Below are 18,627 nucleotides of genomic sequence, written 5' to 3' on the forward strand. Positions count from 1 at the left end.
ATCGGGTACAGTCGGTGTAGCGCGAGACAAGACCGCCAACCGTGCACGACAGCCTCGAATTATTGCTAGATAACGAGATCAATTCGGTTAATCGCCGTTAGGTGAGCAAGTGTATATATCTGACTGCAAAGCTCGAGTCCGTTAGTTCTATTTGTTGGAAATCTTTGAGCAACTGTATATCGACAAAAGTCAACACAAAATTTCAGGAAATTATGGAAAACTTAAGAAACAGAGAATTAACAAAGCGTATAAATGGGTAAGAACAAAACAAGATCTGTTTTATCATTCGAAATTTTGTTCTCTAATATAACACGCAAATATTACTATGAATCAGGTACTAAGAATCATTGATAAAATCTATCTATTTTAAAATACTACATAGTTTCCATTTTAAGCATTAATAAATCATGTAACTGATGATTTTTAAGTACCAAGTACGAGATCAATTCAAATAGAAAATAAAATGTGTAAACGATTAAAAGATAATATAAACAAATTGACGAGTTTTATCTTCTCAAGTCACTTGGTATATGTGTGCAAAACTTGAAACAGGCGATCGAACTTGGTAACGATATGTCGCATAGTCAAAATTCACACGCTAGGAAATTCCAATAATTAAAGCGCTTACGATGTCGCACTTAACGCGATTACCGAGCGATCGATCTGATTAGCGCAATTACAAACCGTATGTTTCGTTGGACAATAGGAAAAGAATTGACGTTCGATATCCGATCGTTGGTGGACTTTTAAAACTTTGATTGTAATGTTATTATATTATTACGGGCCCAAAATTTCAAGTGAAATTTGAACGTTTAAAAATACGTTTGCAGCGAATCATGATAAGAGTACTAAAAGAAAATATTAAATTAATTATCAAACCAATGATTACCTTCTGATAGTTTGTTTAAATATTGAACATTTTAACCAATTCAAGTTTCAAATCCAATCTAGATAATCAAAGTCATAATGATATATATAATTCTTCATTAACTAGAATAAAACATTAACTTGTTTTAGTAGCTCTATAACTTCTACTTTTTATCAAATCAATTTAAATTATCAAAATTTTATTATCAAACATCTATACTTTAAATTATATAGTAATAATCCTAAATCGGTTGCCAAATAGTCAATTAACCTAGAACCAACATGTCCCGTTTAATTTCCTTTATTTCCCTGTGAACCAAAACTCTAGACACTATCATGCGCTAAACATGTTTTTCGACGTCGCGGCGCGTCGATGTGAAAGGGGTGTACGTATTCGTGCAACGAGCTCGATTTCTACACGGAGGTAGACAGGCTGTCTCTATTTTCATTGACACGTTGTTATACCGGCACGAAAGAGGCCCGAGCGTAATGCGGTGCCGCGGCCACGACGCGCGTTTTATTTATAACCGCGTCTCGGTCAGAAACGGGCTGCGTTGCGTCGTGACGCGCGTGTCGAATATTACGCACGCGTACTGCGTCCTTTCGCGTGCATATGCGGCACCGTTCGCAAAGTGTTACAGAATCAAAAAAGATCGTGAACGCGAAAATCGACGCGCGGAAACAAGATCAAGAGAAAGGAAAGAAGAAGAAGAAGAAGAAGAAACAGTTATTAGTCCGACTTGCTATTCTAATCCAACGATTCGACACGAACGCGTCGCCTTTGAAACGGGAAGAGAATTGTCTGATACACCGAACGAACCGATGATGTTTCTTAAAATAACGAAACGCTGTGGCTTATATTTAGCGGCAGCGGTACGTTTGGAAGTTCTTCGGGTTTTTCTGGATCGAGCCACTCGAGTCGAACCTTTGGTCGATATTCGTTTGTCATAAAAGAGAAGAGAATCGATTTAGATCAGAAGAATTTATTTCTGAAACACACGACGACCTAAGCCGATAAGATTTGTCGGATTTCGTAAAAATGGTCAGGAAAGAATTATCAGACAATTCGTCGATTCGGTACCACCGCTGAAGTGTTCTATGATTTCAAAGTTACAAATATCTTTCTACAAAATTTTAAGAAATGGTTCACCACGGTTCGACTACGAAAGATAATCCACTTTATTTTCGTCGTGGAAATCGATAAATCCCCACTGAGGAAGCCCGAAGAATCTGAGCAACTTGGTATAGCCAGCTTCAGACAGCTAAACAGACGTCCGGCAGCTATCTAAAACTGTCGTTAGGCACATTCGTCAATCAGTCAGAGGAAAATTCAGTAAGAAGAACCAGTTACATACCGAGCATCTAATCCGTTGATCGTTTACGCGTTAGTCGATAAAAGTGCTCGATCTGGTTATCAATCACGATTCGATAAATCTTCGCCAATTCAGTCTTAAAGACGACAATCCCACGTTATGGACTATTTCGCGTTTCGTTTGGCGATGGCAGACAGATTTCTAAAAAGAAATCGCGTTCGGCGCACGAATGGAAAAGCAACGGCGGTTACGAGTGTTTTCCCGGTTCTTTCGATCGAAGGTGCTAGAAACTCGAATACGAGATTCCTTCTATGTGTCACTTGTGAATTTCGAACGTGCGCTTCAGGCGCGAACGCGCACCACATGTGTTCCCAAAGCGTGTAAAAGAGGAAACGGTAGGCGTTTGCAACTCGAACACCACGAAACAAAAATTAAACGAAGGTTAAAACAAAAATTTCTGCCGTCATGGAATCGATCGTTCTTAGAGATACTTAAATCTCGTAGGGATCCCAGGAGATTCCGGTACTGCGAGGCCGACGAGAGACGAAGGTAAGACAGGAGGTTCGCAACGATGATCTTCTGGGACGAATCGACGTCACTGGATCAAGAATGAAAGAGAGGAGAAGAAGCGAAAGAGAGTAGGTTGTTCGAGCAGAGAGGGTGAAACACGGGCAAGAGAAGCGAATAAGTGTGCAGAAAGAACGAAGAAAGAGAGAGAAAGAATAACAGGCTATTCGAAACAACACAACGAATGCGCACGGTCGCGCACGTGCAGTGGCAGAAACACGTGTACCGTTGATGAGGGAATAAAGATCGGCTTATTGTTAGAAAGAAGCGGATGAGGCGAAGAAGCGTGCGTTGTTGTGGTGGACCGAAGCGCACTCGCTCGCTCGCTCGCGAGAGAGAGAGAGAGAGAGAGGAAGGGAGAGAGACAAAGAGAGAGTGAGAGTAACGCTCTCAACAAGGGATGAATCGGGGATGAAATATCACGAAAAATTCGCGATGAGCAACGAAGCAATAGACTATCTCGCGAGAAATTGCGTTTGTCATCGAGTATTCATCTACCGATTTTGACTATGGGGACTTTGAGTCTGAACTGGGTGGTGCGAGATCGATGTATCGACACTGGGATAAACGAATCGAGATCGATATCAAATGATGAATAGAAATTCGGAATCCAACGAAGAAGAATGGAGGAACGAAAAATGAAACAAATAAAAAAGAACGAGACGAGGAAGATGAAGATCGGAACTGAATAACACGTCGACGGATGCGTATCGCGACGAACGTCATACGTATATATGCATCTATTTATATGTAATGCGTGTGTATGCGTGTATATGCATGATGAATATATCCGGGAGTCTCTCTCGCTCTCTGGCTGATCACGACGTGACAGATTTCTCTTCCTGTTCCTTTATCTTTCCTTTCGGTCTATTCTCTACTTTCATCTCGATCCGAAACGCATGTATTTTCTCATTCGTCCCTCGCGCGTTCTCTATATCGACTTTATACGTATACACACTCGCGCGCGCGCGCACACACACACACATATGCATATATATATATATATGTATAATGAATGTGTGTGTGTATATATATATAAAATATATATATATATATATAAATATATATCGTCTCTCCGTGTTTTCCCCTCTCCCGTTTACTGCATATCACCACAGGTGATTCACTGGGTTCCTCTCCACTGTTCCTCTCGGTCTGGCCCTCCACCCGCGACTTCCGCAACGACGGCCAGAGAAGTAGACTATTTTTAAGAATACGTGCGTATTATTACATCGAGGGACTATAGGAAAACAAGTAGCAGAAAAAAACTAGCACTACACTGACGATACTCATACACTCGCGCTAATATATAACTCTCTACTGTGATTGTATCCACTCGAAGGGTTCACCGCATGTATATCTCTTCCTGTGACTCGTACTCCGATTTGCCGCTTCTCTCTCGAGCTGACACGCTTTAAATTGCGTGGATTCACGAAAACGCAAACTGCAAACCGAAAATTGGCCAACGAAACAACAAACGACGCACACTATTGTGGCTCGGTCGTCGCACTCGCGGCTCTCTTCCTCCTTCTCCACCTCCTACTCTTTCTGTTCCTTTCCGTTCTTTTTCTTTCTCCACCACCTTCTCCTTCCTCTTCTTCTTCTTCTTCTTCTGTTTCTGTTTGTTCTTCTTCAGTATCGAGTAATCCTTGCCGGCTGTCACATCGAAATGTCACGAGGTGGAAATCGACTTAACTCAACAATGTTCCCGTGGTAAATGCACGTTCACGATTTTAGACGATCGTTTACTCCCGAGACACGATCATCAGAGACGAAACGAAAGACGGGAGACACGAGACACCGACACCAAAATATATCGACACCGCGAATACTGTCCCCGTACGTGGACACACCATTTTCAGTCGCCGTCAGTCGCCGAGGCGCTGCTCTAGTCGAGCACGCAATAGGAGGATGCAGAGAGAACTCCGTAGAAAGCGTTGGGTACGCTCGTCCGCGATAAGCCGACTCTCCGCGCGTGCACGCGTGTAGCCTCGAAGCGCGACAGACGTCTCTCCTCCCTCGTGGAGAAGGGAACGAACGCGCGCGGTCAGAAAAGCCGGGGAAAAAGACACGCGGAGAGAGAGAGAGAGAAGCGGCGAGTGGATGACGGAGATGGAAACAAGGACTCGGAGGGACAAAGAGGGAAGAAGAAAGAAGAAGGATCGAGTAAGCGTGACGATAACGGGGACGGGTGGTATGGCACTAACGAGGGAGAGAATTCTTCGCGAGCAAACGAGGGACGAAAACCGATCGGACGAAACGCGGGTGCCGAAAACGTGTGGCGTACGACGCGCGATAGGTCGTTCTCTCGCGGCACCGGAAAGCGAGCCACGACGCGAGGAGCGTGCGACAGACCGTGTGCTCTCTGCTGTTCACCGGGGGTACACGCACGAAAGAAGAAAACAGAGTAGGTAGAGAGAGTAGGTATGGAGCGGCCATGTGTAACGCGGAACACGCGCTCTCCTCGCGCAGTCGGCGCGATCTCTCGCTCGTAACGCAACGTCGTCGTAGGGAAACGCGCGCACACTCTCTCTCTGTTTCTCGCGTTGCTTGCGCCCTGCCGGAATCGCGGCGACGAACAGAGGCGAGAGAAGGTACACGGTATAGGGACACGACGGGTCGGAGTGGCGAGAGAGACAAGTTGGAAAAAGAAAGAGACAGAATATGCCAGTGTGAACGACGGATCAAGGGAGCGAAGCAGAGAGACACGTGTGTAATAGATAGAGACAGAGGAGACCGCAGAGAGAGACGGCAGAAGTGTACGGGTCTCTTTCTCTCTCTGTCGCGCGCGCACAGCACACACGAGGTTACGAACAAACGCGGAACAGACGAGGAGAGGCCAGGGCAGCGCGCGAGCGACGTAGCTCTCTAGCAGCCGGCAGCCTGCCGCTCGGGTCAATGACCTCTCCTTGCCGTCGTCGAGCTCTCCTCTGCTTGCGTTTACTTCCCACCACCCGTGCTTCTTCACCCCACTCGGCGTACACTCGCGTCCCCCCACCATTCAACCGCTGCCCCACCCTGTCTACTCGATCCCCTCCACTTACCGATTGCCCCACCGTTGCACAGTTCTCGTACGTCGTACATTCAAGTCAGCACGTCGACGTATGTAGAGAACGACGTCAGTTGGAAGCGTAACGACGACGTTTCACCGACGCGTTTTCACGGCACGGAGGGATGAATTTTAAAAGGGTTAGAGGGGCGACAGCGCACAAGCAGAAGGAAGGAGGATCGCGTTGCGATGGTGGGGGGGGACACCGTTTTATACCCCGCCTGTGGTGAATGAGTGTATTGGTGGGGAGACGCGGGAGTGGGGCAAAGGGGTAGAAGCTCCGTTACTCTTGTGTTGCTTTCGTCCTTCCTCGTTCTCCTTCCTTCGCCTCGTTGTCCCCATCTCATTCTCGACGCCGATGCACCCTTGTCTTCGCATTCTCTTTCTCTCTGCTTCTCTTCTGCTTCTCGTCTACTTCTCTTCTGCTTCTCTTCTGCTTCCCCTGTACTCCCTAATTAGGGGTGGGGACGCGCACCTCCACTCGCGACAACCACATACCGGGTTCACTGGTACAGTGTACCCTCTCGAGCGGTGCAACGCTCTCTCTTCCTGATTCCGTTTCTAACCCGAACTCTCTCCCCCCTCCACTCTCAAACCGCTTCGAGGAGATCGACGCGTATTGCGGCTGAACGGCCTGCAAGAGAGAGATAGGGCGACAAGGTGAAGAAAAGAGAAAGAGTACGATCGAAGAAGGAGGAGGGTCAGTGATGACCGATTCCGGCGGTAATGGGATACGATCCAGGGTCAGATTCGGTGTGCGTGAAAATAAAGGGGTGGCATCTCGCACTTGTCTCCGCGATCGTAAAATAGGTGTCACGCTTGTCAATGCTCCGCCAGTTTGATTTGTAAAACGTGCGCTTTCATGGCAGCCTTCATCGTGTAGTCTGGCTTCGTAGCTTAAATGATATAAAAAATCGCGGTGATAAATTTGAACATCTTTCTCTGAAAAAAATAAAATCAAACTATTAAAACTGATCGATATAATACGTCAATCATCCCAAATAATCCAGTGATTCCCCTAAATCTTATCTTATAATTTTAGCTTAGAAATCAACGTAATCAACTTTTACTCGATTACAGTCCAATGATTTTGACCATCGATAATATCACTTAATACAACATGGATAGACATAATTATAGAAACTTCAATCTTCTTATAGTTCAAACTAAATCCATAAATACATACCTTTGTTTGTATCTTTGTTAGGTTTATCTAATTCCATTAAAAATCCATCAAAGCAGTGCTACTAAATGCCAATTAAAACAAAAGAATGGAAACTCTCGAAAAATGATTTCCATACTTTTAAACCTCTTGATCAATGCTTTATTGCTTCGCAATAGCTAATTCTTCTGTGATTCCTAATAAAGATTACCTTTTAAAAAGACAGTAATTGAAATTTAATGGTTCTATTTCTAATATTTTTAAATATTCACAAACAGCGTTTAGAGTCTTAGCGTCTATTACTACAAGAATGGACGTAAGTAGTACACGTATTCCGCTAACGATACTCCATTATGGATATAATAAACCCGTCAAGCTCTCCAGTGAACGGTATTGCCTTTTCAAGGCCAAATTTTCACTGTCGAGCGTCCTTGATAGATTAGCCTGTTGTTAGTTGCCGTTATCGACGGTTGGGACTCGCTCGATAGACCTTTGCTCGTGACATTGTAGATTGTAGCCAGCCCGTAAGTTTCCTATGTTGGCTGGATAGATTGTGCTGTTTCGATCGAAGATTGAAGATTAGATCGGAGAAAAGTATGGCCGATGAAGAGTCAACGGCCTCGCTGTTTATTCGATCGACCAAATATCATCGACACCATGCATGCTCGTCGAGCAGAGAAATTGCAGAATGATAAATTATCTGTTCAAACTTTCGATCGTCCTAGGCTAAATTCTCGAAAACCTTTTTCGAAGTTCTTCCGTCCAGAGAGATTCACAGATTGCATGACGCAATGTATTTCAAGTAGCTGTTTTTCCTATCGAGCAATATCGTAGACGGAAGTTGTAGGTAGTTGTAGTTTGATGATAAGAATTTCTTTATTGATCGCTAGATTGATTTCTAATTAATACATATCCAATATCTGATTGTTACGTGTGATAGCAATTATGTGTACGTAAATTAATCTGTTTTGTTCCTAAGAAAATCACTATAGTTATTTGTAAAAATTATTGCTGATTACATTTGTTAACTACTTTTATCGTTAAAACGTATTGTAATTATTATTTAATAATTATGCTAATAATATATAATAGATTGGTGGAGAAAATACTATAACATGTTACGATATATAATTATAAACTTAAGGAAAAACCTTTTCAATAAGAAATTTAGTTACACCAAGTTTTACGATTACCTAGATTTATTAAACTGAAAAGATGAATATAATTTCTTAGAATTACCTATTAAATGCCATATGTATCGTACAAATCTTATAAAACAATATTTTCGTAAAACTTATTTCAAGTATTTGTGGGACTGATCGTGAGTTGAAAAAAATTACGGAGGTGACTGAACTTGATTCATAAATTTTATAAAACTCGCAAACATGTAAATTTACATTGGCGTTTTCATCGTTATCGCATATAGAACTTTGAGTATTCGAAGAAAAAGAGTTGACATTACCTAATCCGTATAGAGACATATTTTTAAGCCAAAACGGTTTTATCTCTGTAAGTATATTCTTGATATTTAACGGCTGTGTTTGTTTTATAATGCTGCGAATTACTAAGAACATTGCCATCGACTGATGATTGTGTAATTAGTCCATCGAGATATACGTATTTAGCTAAAACTTGTTTTCAAAGATTACATTTCATTACATACAGTGTAATGAAAAATAAACTCTTCGCTTTATAATGATATAACTGTTACTAGCGAGACAAACAATTTATTACAAGTTACAAGAACAAATCTATTAATTGTAAAAGTTTTTCGAAATCTATAAAAATATAGTACTCTCTCTCTCTCTCTCTCTCTCTCTCTCTCTCTCTCTCTCTCTCTATCTCTCTCTCTCTCCCTTCCTCTGTCTAGTCAATTAAAAAAAGAATGTTTAGAAAAAATGTAAACGTTAATAAAACAATCATAAAAATTATTGGTTATTATTGTTTTATACACATACGTATATGGGGTTCTACAGAAGTGGGCATTTCTTTCTCTCTCTTCCAATCTCTCACTTTTTAACACTTTAAAAACATTAAATCGTATTATATTTACATACCAGAGACAGATAATAACTGTAACTTCATGGACAAATTATGAAGAATTATCAATTTAATTTATTTATATCCAAAAATTATCATTTTTACATGAAATTCTCAGTGTCCTGGCATGTTACAACTACAAAATTTAATCTACCACTCTCATGTTCAGTTGGTAAATTTGAAAGTATTCACTAATTTTTCCTTTTTACGTATAGGCTGAACTTCGGTTTAACGGACACAAAATTGTGGCCTTTCCTAATTGCAATTTAATGGTTTTCTATGCGTAGAATCGAAAAATGTAAGTTTTAACTTTAGAAATCCCGCAGTTCAAAAGTTACAAGTATGTAAAGTTAAGCGATTTCAGCGTTGACAGCTTCAACTTTGACACCATGTTGGTTTTTATCCACGATTCGTCCAATGAGTAGAGTCACTGGCTCTAACAAATGCACGTGGATGTTGGCCATTTTACGACGGGATTTTAAATCATGAGTACTGATTTAGTTTTGACTATAGGTTGCCGATTACGCTAGTATAAATGAATATTCGGCGAAGTTAGTAGTTCAATGCTCATCTGTGCGGATCAATCTAATTACGAATAGAGGCAATATGGCGTCATACTAACCTGTAAAATACGGTAAAAATGCTGAGTTTTACACACGCATAATCCTGAACCGCTAAATTCCTAAACTGAACAATTGTATTTTTGGATTATACGTATTAAAAACTATTAAATTCAGATAAGAAAAACTAAAAAAATATATTATACAATAGTCATATTTATCATTCACATTTATTTTTACTTTAATTGACTTCATTCTATCGACGAAGAACACTTACAATTTTTGTCACCACTTTTACATTTCAGTCCCCTGTCCGTGAAATTATTTCCAAAAAAAGAAAAAAAAAGAACGATATCTATGGTATTAAAAAAGAAATCACGCGAATGAAGTAAAAAATAATTAAGCGAAGTTAATGCACCTCTTATGTTTTGCAATTATAGAGATCTAACGATAGAGTGCGTGAGCGAGCTGAAAAAGCGATATAAGAATCGAAAGCGAACGCTAGCGAATAGAGGCCCCTTCTGTCCTTGTCTAATAACGCATGCACATCCGTACAGTAAATATGGAATTGTAACGCCGATCAACGAGTGGCGTCAGTGTGCATGGCTGATTAGACAAGGACAGAAGGGGCCCCTATATCGCTTTCACTTACGCGGTAACATATAACCCATGTACTCTATCTTTATATTTCTCTGTTTATTATTATCACAGGTGGCTATTCTTGGTTAACTAAAATTGTGGATTCGTTGACAATTACCTGTCGCAAGCAGTCTTCTATTTAGTCCCCTGTTTCGTATTATATCCCAATTCTGTTACTTTTATTAAGCTTTATTTGATGTAACGTAAATGTAACGTTGGCATTGGACTCTCTCTTTAATATCAGAATTGAATAATAATTCGCTTGAAAATTTTTGCAACAAAAAAGTTTATAATAAAGAACGTGAGGCTGATCGCTAGTTTGTTTATACAAGGAATAAATATTCGTTAGTTTCAAACACGCAATGGTTTTTATTTTCATGTTTAGCTGACAGTTGTCAGGAATCATAGTTGATTTTAAATTTTATTTAGTATTTTTCAGCATTTAGCATTCATTGCTAGTTCGTTTACGATTAATAAGTGTTACTTTTTTTAAAAATTTAATTATTTTTGTTTTCACGTTTAAGTTTAACTGACAATTATGAAAACTGGTAGTCAGTTCGTTTATAATCTTAATAATTACAAATTACTATTGATATATGTTGTTGGATGTTCAAATTTGTAAATAATTCTTGAGAGAACCAATTGTCTTTTAACTAATTCTTTCTGATAAATGGTGTGAGCAACAATTTGTCTTTTTCAGGCAAAGAGTTTGAAATACAGTTGATTACGTGTGAATTTTATTGAAATGTCAGTCCCGTGTAGAGATAGTTTTTAAAAAAATACCGATAAAATTACATATATTATATAGTTATTCATTTGTCTAGCAGTAGCTACAAAGTATATAGCAATATTAGCATATCGTTTTAAAGCTTGTTACATAATTCATAAATTAAATGAAAAAATGTATGGACTATATCACTGTCGAATAATACTACACTTCTGTACTTCTGTACAATCCACCACCCATATACATATTTTATTTTCTAGTAACTAGGTTATTAGTTATTATATGGAAAAGCAAGAAGCCACGAATAACGTTTGAAATTTATATTTTCAACGCTGTTTGTGTCAATTGTATCATGCGTGAAAGTCTGCAAGTAGAAAGAAACGAAATATCGGAAACTTATCGTGCATCGCTCGAGTACTTGAAAGTTTGTAATTAGAACGAATATGTATATCTTTTATACGTATATATATAGATGAAATATCTGAGATAAAGATAATAGATTAATCCTTTACATAAAAGTGATTATTTTGTGAAGACAACAGTGTCTGTGGAAATAGTTGATAAATATTACATTAAATTAAATATTAATATTAATTATATTAATATTTAATATTAAATTAAATTAAATACATTAAATATTCTTATTATGAAACGAGAATTTTCATATAATTTTATTCTGAAATCTTTTGATCTTGTACGACTGGCTTGACATATTATCTAACGAATCAATGAAAACACAAGGAATAAAATAATCACGACGATCCTCTTTCCAAGTTCCATTCGCCGTGCCGCCTGAAGTTTAAGGTCAGCGTCAGGTTTCGTTGTTCTTATCGTGATTCTAGATACGACGTTTTATGTTTTATCATAGCGAGTTTCGTATTAATGTAAGCACCGCATAAAATTTGTCGAAAGCCACGTTTGCGGAATGAAAGTATTTTATGACGACATCTGCATATTTGTCTAAGAAACATGAATCAACCAAGAATCCACAAATCAATCCCCTTTAACAGTCCAAGGTAAGAAAAAAGCAGATTCCATGGTCCTAAACAAGCGCGTTGGGGCAAGAGATTCGGCAAGTATACGAAAATAGAGACAGATCAGCACGAATAAGAAATCGTGTTTTCGGCATCGACATCTCCACGAGACAGAGACGAAGAAACATGCGTCGGAACGAGAGGAAGGAGGAAGGAGAAAGGAGAATGCAACGACGGGCAGCGACGGGCAGCGACGGGCAGCGACACACGTGGCCGTAATGCCTGTAATCAGAGAAGAGTATGTAGTATATATACGGTGGTTGGTCGGATCGGAACGTAGCAGCAGTCCTTCATAGGACATTGACTTTGAGATATCGTCGGCTGGCTGCGACGACGATATCTCGTTTCGGCTTATCGCACTTGTTTCGCTGTACCTTATCTCTCAGCTGCCTCCTCAAGTCACTTTCTCGCAGTCTATGCCTCGTTAAACCATCATCCCGCGTAGCGAAACGAAAAGCCGCGAAAAAATGACGTGGACGCTTATGGGTGGCCATGCGAACACCACGATGATTATTCTTTAGACCTAATAATACTGTTTTCTCTATTAACAAATTTCTTCAGTGTAAGGTTTATGGAAAGTACGAAAGAATTGTTCTTGGTACGCATGATCTCTCCCTCTCGGTACATGCTCCAGTTTTTCTTAAAACAATAAAAATCTTTTTACTTGTTAAAAGAAAAGAGTGAGGTCGTTAAATTTTGAATCAAACATTCTATCCAAAGCACTTCGATAACTTCGCAATAATTCTACAAAACAATCTTACCAAACCAATACTTCTCATACGTTGTCACGCTGACCAAATTTATACCAATCTCAGAGATAACAAATTCGAAACATAACAAATTCAGAGCCATTGGCAAAAAATATTCTACGGATTGGAAGTTTTTATCAATTTTATCAATATTTAATCATCATCGATCGTATCTGGTAGAATCAACTATTCTAATCGCTGCAAATATGATTATTCACGCAAAGCAGACTACTTTAGATGGTAGCCGATGACTATCGAAGCGACGGTTAATTTAATTGACTAAACTGGTGGTCATGAAATTATCGCATGTCGAACGATCGTTGGCCGCGAAACAGTCACAACGCTCTTAATTATAAATCAAACTTCAATAAGCTTATCAACAGCGAGGCAAATGGCCCTTGTAAGAAATATTATTAATAAGTATGGTTGAACGCTGATAGAGTTCCTTTTAAATGATCAAGCTCGTTTCTTCGCGGTTCCTCGCCGCATTCGCCATGTTCCCAATGAAAACTGTGAGTACGGTCACGCAAGAGGATTCACTGCTGTCTAGAAAAATGGATAAAGAGAACAGCGAAAACTAGTGACCGACAGGATTTATCCGACGAACAGGCAGGCTGACTCGTGAGCGTAGGGATGGAGAGAGGAGCCCCGTGCTCATAAATCTGCCAGAACTCTTTAAGTGTTCATGATAGCTGTCTCGGAGGTTTTCCTTTTTTCTTCCACACACACACTTTCTCTCTCTCTCTCTCTCTCTCTCTCTCTCTCTCTCTCTCTCTCTCTTTCTCTCTCTTCCGTGTTACACGTTAGTTCAGACGTCATTCTCTCCCTTCGTCTTCAGTTTCTTTTTTCCCGCCAGATTTTACCATTCTCCTTCCATTTTCTCTCGCGGTCCGTCCTCATTCTGCTCTCTTTTCGTTCTTCTCGACCGCGACTGCACTTTCTCCGTCATTTCAACCTCGACGACCCTCACTGGGGAATATTATCGACACTGCCAAGTTCACTTCTGTTTACATTCACCATGGCCAACTGCTCAACGGCTCCAGGCATGAGAAACCATGCGGCTTCTCACGAGTACAGATCAATCGATAGATCAGTTATTATTGTACATCGCATACTATGCGCTTTCTATAGTTGTGGGGGATTACTACTATAATTATAAGAAATTCTTCGGTTATAACCATACGGACATCTTTATCCCTTTTTTCTAAATAGAATTTGATTGTACTGCACGGTTCATCATCGTTTCCGAAAAGTTGTAATTCAGCTGGGCAATAAGTATAACAATTTTATGTACTTGCAATTAACGTTAAATTATTATGGGAATAACTATAATTTTTTATCTCTGCCTTTAACATTTACAACGACAAATTCATACAGCCTGTATTTATATTTACATAGCAGCGTTTGAAGCACATCTTTCATAAATATTGACACTCGAAGATTATATCTGTTTGTTAATATTCTAAAATGAATGAATCAATTATTTTAATCGATTATTATTAGAGTATCACAAATTTATTCGTCTAACAAGACCATGCTATGTAAATACAGAAATTATCTCAATTGCTTCAACAATCAATTGAAAATTGGTATCCTCTATTTTGCAGTTATCCTTGCAACTGCAACCTGGTGTAGTACCAATATTTACCGTGTTACTTACAATACTATACAATGAATAATTATGAACTCGATAAATTAAATGATATTCATTGAACGCATGCGATTAGCTGAAATTGTCTTCGAAAACATGCTTATCAGTGTTTCCGATTATTTAAAAGCGGTCGCGCTACAGGACTGCGTGTATACCTTTGATGTGCGCTCGCGCGTCCATCTTCGCGTATTATTGATTTTTCCATCTCCATGATCGAGGCACATCTCGATTAAATTGATTACTCGTCGATGATCTCGACTAAACTTGCATTTACACGAGCAATACCTAACCGACGGACGATAAGCGCGCTGAAATTACGGCTAACACGATTAACTCGTTCGTGATTCGCGCAATTTTCCGGACCACCACCAAGATTGGCGCGCGCGCGCGCGTCCCATGGAAATCGCCTTATTCTATGCTTAAGCAGGGAAGTTCAATGCACCTGCGCAACTCGCGTCAATTTCCTCTGCCGAATCCCTGCTACAACGACAGTCTGGTTTCGACTATATTACTCATCACTTTCGTTAATATTTTTTACGTAACAGTGATCGATTCTTATTGCATTTCCTTTATTTCTTTGGTTCTTTTCTATTTCTCAGTGAATTATGCGATTTAGATATGGCTACGTATTACCAATACATATTATAGAGATATATTTGAACCCTTTTACAGACCAACAGCGACATCTGTATATCTAATCTAAAGACGTATGCTTATACATATTGTAATTGGTGTTATCGACAGATGATAATTTCCAGATACTTTTCACACTATTGTTTGTAATACCATAAACCAATATACAGAATAGATCTTACATCTGAAATATCGATCGTGAAGGAAAATAGTGTGTTTCCTACACCCTCTGCGATTTATAGCGGTGAGTCCAGGAATTATACTCAATCCAACTAATAAGGTTGGTAAAATCGCAAATGATGTAATACGCATACAGATGTGGTGAAGTTAATAGGAGTAAAAGCCTATGGTAAAAATACCCTTCGGGTTGTACGTTACACGGTAGTTACGCGATTACGCTAGAAATGATATATAGGGTTATCCACTTAACTCACAACCCGCGCTATGTGAATGGCAACATTGTAACGTGTACGCTTACTACGCAGTCAAATGTTGTTCGCCATCTATGAGCTGTTGTTAGAAGTACAAATAGGCAAGAACAGAGAGCGGTTTGGTAGCCGTCGAAGGATTTTAAATTTGCCATCACAATAAGGAGAAGACTATCGCTTGATGTCTCTGCGTGTAAGACAAATAAGCGCGTTCAATTCTATTCTCAGATGTAACTTAATATCTTTTTCTTTAATAACTGATCTCTTGAGTTATCTTATCTTATCTAAAGTGCAATCACAATGTAATTTTTTTTTTATTTAAAGTTACATTCAGTTGCCAGAGTTATTTGCGAATCACAATGAAATTATTCAGATTCTTACAAACATCGAGGCCCTTTCTCTATTTCGTTCGGTAATTTTTAAAAATTAAAAAAATAGAAATGAATTTAATCCTCGTGCAGTATTGGAGTTTGTTCGGACTATTTAAACAACACACGTTGCAGTGCCAGAGATATTTCACGCGAACTTTTATTCGACTGTCTCGAAGTGCAACTTAATGCAATCGAGTTCCTTTAAAGTTTAAGGACAGTCCGGAAAAAGCTAGGGAAAGACTAAGTATACTTGATACAAGAAACGCGTGCTTACTTGACGAAGTTCTACTACAGACTGATGATAGGAACGATGTTTGAAGTCAAATTGCTGGGTTTGGATACTCGAATTTCCTGATTTGCCATTTTCTCGAGATGGAGGGAATGGAAAGAAGAAGCAATTGGTGAATGCATATTTCAAAGAAGGAGAAACTCCAGCTCCGACATAATGGTCACATCGGTCTAGTGACAGGCCATGAGGTGACCGCATGCGACGTTCGAGTGTCGGGCCAACGGTTCACAGGGAATAAAGAAATACAACATGCAGAATTTAAGGAATGAAAAAACCGTATGCTTATGCCAAAAAGTTCCGCGTCACTGGGTTCTCCTTGATTACAAATAGCTGTCGTTTCCTTAAACTACTTCTAAGGATTCGAAGGTTTTACAATCGTACTGTTGCGCTGCAACAACACATTTTGAAGAGTTATATCACCTATATACAGGCTGAAAATTTGATCGAGGTCGATTGATGCAGAAACAACCAATAGGCATCGAAAGATGGACGAACATGTAGATTCATTACGGGTGTAGGTCGAAATGTAAGAAAATACTAAAAACGAATTCAAGCCAGTCACGTTTATAGCACTTCTGCTATAACATTTATAGCACTTTTGTAAATTCGGAAATGCCGAGCTCGTGTGGTTTTACTTCGACATTGACGATTCGCCCACGTTAACGATTGTACAACGAATACTCAAAAAACCAGGCGTCGCAGTTGCAAAACGTCGGACCCGCTGGCCTACATACTTACTATACGGGGGAGGACAATTTGTGGCACCCTCAAGTGTTGCCGCTTTCTCTTTCCACAGCCGAGGGTGACGAAGACCAGGCGACCGTTCCAATTTCACATTTTCTTACTGAAAATCGTAGAAAACTACGATTTTCATCATTTTTTAACCATTTGTAGCTTATAACAGCGTTAACCGATTTCGATTAAATTTTCGGTATGTATATGACAGAATCTTCAAAACGTGTTGTTTAAATTTTCATTACAGGCCCAAATAAAAATGTTGTAAAAAGTGATTTTTATTATTTTCTTCCAAATAATTGCAATTCTTTCAAAATTTTCTTGACATATTATCTAATAAATTAAACCTCCTAATTTAAAAAAAAATATTCAAATTGTTTTAAAAATGTTATTCTTCTTTAAAGCGCGATCGAATACTTTCATGACTCACTGTATGTATAAGAAAATGTTGGGCGAGTTTGGGTATTCCGCTTATCCTTTGGATGAAAGTCCCGTGCACAAGTGCATATGCAACACTGTAAGAAAGTCTGTAATAATCTGTCTTTATAAGTCAATTACAAATGAATATCATCAATGTATTGAGTTCGGGTTAACTTTTCCAATCCGACCGGCACCGCTTGCATGTCATGAATTACTTTTTGTTCAATTAGAAACTACATCAACTGATCGTAATTATTTCATGATATACATTAGAAATTCGTATAATTTCATTATGATTCCATTTCTTAACTTTTTAGTAACTTCAATACAGATGGAGAATAAGTAAGATCCTCATTCGGAGATGCAAACACACAGAGAGTCAAATGCTTTATGTTATATACTGAAATAAATTTTTTGAAGGCATTTCTTACAGTGTCATTACATTTGCAGTTGTAAATGGGATTTCCATAGCTGTTTATTTAAATTCGTGAAGTATGATACAAAGATAAAGATATCTATAGCTGATGGCTATACGGTAAACAGACCACCAAGCGGCGAACGTATCGGATATACTTGCGACTGTCACAGGTACACATATATGGACAGGAGTAATGTCCAATACGATAGTTTTCACAGTGTTTACGAATATCTTGGAAATATCTAAGGCTGAACGGGGCCGTTACATGCATGTATAGGAAAAAGTTGTTGAGAATCATGCAATCATGCTCCCAGACAACATAAATTGATGATGAGGACAAACTTCTAGATATTTACCAAAAATTAATCACGTTAAGTTATGTTCCCCTTGAAACCATTCAACTTTTATCTGAAATATTTTTCATTAAAATCGTTATTTATATAATAATCGAAGTGGTTTTTTATTTATTTATGGGTGTTTCACAGTCTATATATACTTGCATCTATTCTTTTCATTACATCTTCATAAAACCATCAATTTTTTATAGATTATATTACATAAATAATTATTATGATAATATAAATAAATAAAAGTCGTTTTAGTGAGATCGTTTTTAAATAAAGTATTAAAAAAGTCTCTGAAATTGATAACATTTTCGTTATTTCGTAGTAAAAAATATAAGTTGATAAATATATTTTTTGTTAATGTATAATTGAACTTATGTCATATGAAAATTTAACTGCTGTCGTCAAATTATTAAATATTATAAAACGCAGTGTAATACATACGTATACATATGTCGTTTCTAATGTAAGCGCTTAACCACATGTAACGTACTACTAGACCAGTAATTTTACCACAGATTTTTACTCTTATTGACTTTATCACACTTGTCTGTGACTTTACTAACTTTATTAGTTGAATTGAATATAATTCCTGCACTCACCGCTATAAATCGCTGAGGGCGTAAGAAATACT

Source organism: Bombus fervidus, chromosome 3, assembly GCF_041682495.2.
Source record: "Bombus fervidus isolate BK054 chromosome 3, iyBomFerv1, whole genome shotgun sequence".
NCBI classification, from domain to species: domain Eukaryota; kingdom Metazoa; phylum Arthropoda; class Insecta; order Hymenoptera; family Apidae; genus Bombus; species Bombus fervidus.